Here is a 6,173-nt window from a genome sequence, read left to right as displayed (position 1 = left end):
TGAGTTGCTGTTCCTGCAACCTTCGGGTGGCATCGTTGTGGCACTGCTGGATGCCCAGGATGGACATGTCGTCTGAGGAATGGGAATGGGAGGGGGAGTTGGAAAAACCGGCAAATGGATTTCAGCATAGGTAAATCAGATATCTAAGACCGAGAAAAAAATGCAAAAAAAAAAAAATCCCTGGTGAACAATTAGAAACACTGGAACTCAAAGAAATTTGCACACGATTTAAATAATCGAAAAGACTAACTGAATGCTGGGGTTTTATCTGACAGACGAGAAGACAAGGACTTAGCAGTTAAGCTACAGCAATACAAAACCCTGGTTAGAGCAGACGTGGAGCACTTGGGAATAATTCAAGGCACCCAGCCTTAGGAAGGATATATTAGGCTTGGAAGCAGAATAGGTTTACTAGCAGAGATAGTAGGAACTGCAGATGCTGGTGAATCCGAGATAACAAGGTGCAGGGCTGGATGAACACAGCAGGCCAAGCAGCATCATAGGAGCAGAGAGGCTGACGTTTCGGGCCTAGACCCTTCATCAGAAAAGCCTTTCAGTTGGAGATGAAGAGGTCGAGGGAGGGTAGGAGGCCTTGGGGTGGAGTCCAGGAGGAGGGGGTGTGTTGGAGGCGGGAGAATGGGTCAGTAGAGGGAGGGTTCGGTTCACGGTTGAAGAAGTAAGCGTGGAGGCGGAGGCGGCGGAAAAACTGCTCTATGTCCAAGCGTGAGCAGTATTCGTTGATCTGTGGGTGGAGGGGGACAAAGGTGAGCCCTTTACTGAGGACTGACCGTTCGTCCTCCGTAAGGGGGAGGTCTGGGGGGATGGTGAAGACTCGGCAGGGCTGGGTGCTGCTGTCTCCTCTGGAGCTGCTGGCTGTGGAGGCAGTGGGCGGAGCGACGTCGGCGTCGGCTGTGGGGTCTAGGCCCGAAACGTCAGCCTCTCTGCTCCTATGATGCTGCTTGGCCTGCTGTGTTCATCCAGCCCTGCACCTTGTTGTCTAGGTTTACTAGCACTTTCTTAGGTCTCCAAAGGCTAAGTTATCAAAATCGATTAAATAAATTAGTGTTGTATCCCATGGAATTTAGGTTAGGGGTAATTAGATCAAAGTTTTCAAAAAATTGCAAGTGATAGATGGAAGAAGACTATTTCTATTGTTGGGGATCTAATACTAGGGATAGCCTAAAATTGGTGTGAAATCAAGTCTGAAATTATTAAACAATGGGACTAGATTTATCTAGGCTATCTGGTCGGCATGGACAAGTCGGACCGAAGGGTCTGTTTCCATGCTGTACATTTCTATGGCTCTATGCCAGCTAGAACACAGTCTAAAATAAGTAAGAAAGTAGCTTGGGATCTTTGAATTTATGTTTTATGTAAATACTCGGGAATACTCTATTTCATCTTTATCTTGCATAATGCACTTTTGCTTTATTGTTAAATCCTATTTTGCAGCAAAATTGGACCTCTTTGTTAAAAACCAAACAAACACAAAATATAATAATTAATCCAAATTTCTATTTGTGACCTGACTTTTGGTATCATAACAATTTGGGGCTATTTGTAAGATTTTTGAGTTCAATGGATTTGAGGATCGTGGTCTTTCAGTTAAAGTAACAGTTGTGGTGATGTTTCTTCAAACAATTTGAAGATAGTTCTGAATATTACTAAGTATTTTCTGGAAGTGGAAAACATAACTAGGAATTGTTCAAAATCTTTGATAAAAGTTAAACAGAGAGTGAGCGGATAACTTGAACGGAGGAGCTAATAAGGGTGAGATGCTTCGAGTGATTATCCAGCATTTATTCAAACATATTATCCAACCAGGCTGATTCCTGGGATGGCAGGATTGGTTAGGACTATTTTTGCTGCAGTTCAGAAGAATGAGGGGTGATCTTCATAGAATGGAAACAGGCCCTTTGGCCCAACAAGTCCACACTGACCCTCAGAGCATCCCACCCAGCCCCATCCCCCTAATCTATATGCCCCTGAACACTCCAGGCAATTTAGCATAGCCCACCCACCTAGCCTGCACATCTTTGGACTGTGGGAGGAAACCGGAGCACCCGGAGGAAACCCACACAGACACGGGGAGAATGTGCAAACTCCACACAGACAATCACCTGAGGATGGAATCGAACCCAGGTACCTGGCACTGTGAGGCAGGAGTGCTAACCACTGAGCCACCATGCCACCTGATTTCTTATAGAAATCTATAAAATTCCATTAGGACTATACAGGGTCCAGAACCAGGGGTCACAGTCTATGGATTCAGGATAAGCCATACAAGACTGAGATGAGGAAAAATCTCTTCACTGAAGGGAGTGGTGAGCCTGTGGAATTCTCTACATCAGAAAATGGTTGAGGTGAAAACATTAAATCCTTTCAAAGAAGAAGTTAGATACATTTCTTTGGGGTAAAGGGATCAATTGGTTTGGAGAGATTGATCAGCCACGATCATAGTGAATGGCAAAGCAGGCTCAACAGGCCTATTCCTGCTCCTATTTTCTGTTTCTATTTAGAACTGGAAGAAAGGTAAACTAAAATTGGGATGTCACAGCTGGTATAAGCGAAGATGCAGTTCGAAATGAAAAGACATGAGTTTAAAGAAACAAGGATAACAGAGAAAATGATAGATTTAAAAAAAAAACTTGAAATCCAAAGAGGTAGAGAACTTAGAGAATGTGTGTTCGCTGAAGGAAAGCTTAGAATGAAGAAAAACGGAGGTACTAGCTTTGAGGATGATTTTGATTGCAATGAGGGATTTGATTTAACTAAGAATCTATGCTGCATGCCTAAATTTAATGAGGATGAATTTGAAAAATATTTTACCTCAATTGAGAAAGTAGCTAGACAGATGAACTGGCCACAAGAGGAACAGACCTTAATGTCACAGAACATTTTCACAGATACATCAGTTTATCCAAATAATAATCTACAGTGAATGACACTGTCAAAGAGGCAATACTCAAAGCTCATGAGGGTGCATTATCAATTAAAATTTAGGATTACAAGAAAGAAATGTATTCAGGTATTTGTGGAATTTGCAAGGGAGAAAGAACTACTGAGGGATCAGTGGTTTAGATTACCCACGCAATAGAAAATGATTGAATCATAGAATTTTACAGTAGAGTAGGAGACCATTTGGCCCATTATGTCTGTATCAGGTCTCAGCTAGTCCCATTCTCCAGCCCTATCTCCGTAGTTAATCACTTTCAAATATATATCCAGGTTTCTTTTGCAACCTCCTATGGAACCTGCCTCCACCGCTCTTCCAGACAGTGCATTCCAAATTCTAACAACTCTCTGAGTGATGAAGCTTCTGCTCATCTCACTCCTAGCTCTTGTGCTGACAACCGTGAAATTATGACCCCTAGTTAGTACTAAATAGTGGAAACAGAATATCCTTCTTGTTCCTGTCAATATTGTCACAATGTTGAATATTTCAGTAAGATCACCTTTAATCTTCTGATCCAAGGAGAAACAGTTCAAATTCTCGAATCCTTCCTTGTATCTAAAATCCCTCATTCCTTGTATCTTTCTAGTGAATCTCCTTTGTGCTTTCTCCAAGGCTTTAGCATCCTTCCTTAAATATGGCACCCAAAACTGACCACAATATTCCAAATGCAGTCTCACCAATTCTAGAGATGTAGCATCACTTCTTTGCTTTTATACTCCATGCCCCAATTTATAAATCCAAGGATCCTATGATCCTTCTTAACAACTGTTCCAACTTGCCTGCCTACCGTCAGAGAATTATGTACTTGTACTCCAAGGTATTTTTCTACCAAAATGCATTATGTCACATTTCCTTGTATTTAAATTCATATGCCAGGTGTCTGCCCATTTGGTCAACTTGTCAATGTCTCTCTGAAGTCACTCAGCATCATCTCCACAATTCATTACACTCCCTAACTTAGTATCATCTGCAAAGTTTGAGTCTTTGCCCTCAATACCCATCTCCAAATCATTTATACAAATCAGGAAAAGCAAGGGTCCCAACATCGATCTCTGAGGAACATCACTTTCAGCTGTTCTCCTGTCTGAGAAATGCCGCTTGATACCTACCACCTGTTTCCTATCTTTTGGCCAATATCGAATCCATACTGCCAAGGACCCATTAATCCCAAACATTTCTATGTAGCACCATTTAAAGTACTTTCCACAGCACTAGCCTCATCCACTGCCTGTGTCACCTCATCAGACATGACTTGCCCTTGACAAAGCTGTGTTGACTGTCTAGTATTTACTTATTTTTCTCTAAGTGTAAATTTATCTTATCCCATATTATGACCTGGAAGAGAGAAGTGTTATAAAGAGACGATCATGTTCTAATTGTAATAAGATTGGACATACACTGTAGGCTAAATATGACACCAATTGCAGATGTAGGAATGTTTATGGAATCTTCAGAAAAAGGGGGCATTAGGAAAGCAAGTAAGTAGTAAAAATGTAGCAGTTGCACAACGAAAACAGGTTTCGTTAAAATGTGCTACAAAGGGAGAAATGGCTCTGTATTGTCATGAAAATCCTTTTTTGAATATTTAGAAGAATCAGACCACTGCAGGTTCTGGGTATTTGATCTCAAAAAGTGAGATATTTTCATATTTTTCAAATCAAGGAGGTAAACGAATAAAAATATTGAGAGACACGGAAACAAATCAGTCACTGATCCTGGCTGATGATGCTATCTGTCTTCCAGAGGAGTTTTTAAATCATAAAATATTATTTGGAGGTATACATGGAGTTTACAAACCAGTTTCATTTTGCACAGGTAGGTTAAAGAGTGACTTGGTGAATGGAGAAGATGCTATGGGTGTGGTGAAATGAATTACTATAGAAGGAATTAACTTTATTTTGGGAATTGACCTGGTGGATTCAAGAATATTGGATCCCCCAAGAGCAGTGGAATAACCAGTGAGGAAACTAAAATGCTACAAAAGGCACATTCTGGATTGTTTCCTGACTGTATTGTGACTAGATATTGCATGCATAGAATTAGGGAGGAAGAAATGCTATCCATGAAAAAGGAAGATGATTTTGAAATTCAGTTATTGGATACAATGTTCAAGAATTGAGCTGAAAAGGCAAAGAGACTGAGATGGATATGTTTAGTCCATTTTCTTTAATATCTATAAACATATTCAGAATTGAAATAATTCTACCAAATAGCCTACTTATAGATTGAATCAGAAATAATACCTGGGTGCTATTACCTGAAAGACAAAGCGTTAATGAGAAAATGGAGACCACCTCAAATACAAACTGATGAGGAATGGGCAATGGTTCATTAGGCAGGAATAGTTTCATTTGTTGATTATATTGAAATTTTGAGAGTGGTTTGCAAAAGTCCAAAGGCAGGTCGCTTAGGTATTAGGAAAACACATTCAAAGCTGTTAAAACATTTTTATTGGTCAGGATTAAAAATGGAGTCAAAATTTGCCAGATTTCACATTATATTCACAATAGTGGATCAAATACGATTTTATGGTCACCATTAAACTTGCTTTCTTCATTCCAGATTTGGTATTTCAATTCGAATTTCAACACATGCCATGGATTTGAATGTCCCCGGAACATGTGCCTGGTCTCTGGACTGCTCATCCGCTGATAATACCATTATATAACCGTGTACTCCAATGTGATGAAAACACATAAGCTATGACCTCATCAGTCTGTGGAAAGTGTACCTATAAAGCGACATGTGTAAAAGTCCACAAATCATTTAAAAAGAATAGCTTTTCTAACTAACTTATGCCCTATAGTCTTATACCAATTAAATAGTGTGGTGTCTAAGAAATTAATGCTTTCCTTGCATGTTGTGGTTTTATCTTTAACAGAAGGTTGAGGATATTGATGAATTATTCTCATTCTACTTCTATGAGAATCCAAATACTCCATTTATGAACACAAATACAGAAGGTATTATTACAACCTGACTATATCAACAAATAAATGAGGCAGTGAGAATGAAAGAGGTGCCCCTGAAAACAAAAAACAGGCTCCCTAAAATCAAAAAAACCCCAAGAGGATCCCTTACAAAATAACAATTGCTTCTGTCTTTCATCTCACATCACAAACCAATAAGATCATTAATATCTTATTGCTACCCATAGAATCTTGTAAATTGTCCATTATTATGAATACCTACACTTCAAAAATACTACACTGGCTGT

At 39.8% G+C, this 6,173-nt stretch overlaps 1 long non-coding RNA gene across 1 annotated transcript in view; it reads left to right on the top strand.

The window, feature by feature from the left end:
- Positions 1–5,797, top strand: part of LOC125487044 — a 26,960-nt gene extending 21,163 nt beyond the window's left edge. The window contains exon 2 of the long non-coding RNA XR_007265619.1: positions 5,519–5,797. This is a non-coding gene — a long non-coding RNA (uncharacterized LOC125487044). The remainder of the gene's footprint in view (positions 1–5,518) is intronic.
- The last annotated feature ends 376 nt before the right edge of the window (positions 5,798–6,173 follow it).

Source organism: Rhincodon typus, chromosome 35 (assembly GCF_021869965.1).
Source record: "Rhincodon typus isolate 14 chromosome 35, sRhiTyp1.1, whole genome shotgun sequence".
NCBI classification, from domain to species: Eukaryota; Metazoa; Chordata; class Chondrichthyes; order Orectolobiformes; family Rhincodontidae; genus Rhincodon; species Rhincodon typus.
This window is presented reverse-complemented; position numbering and strand designations above follow the sequence as displayed.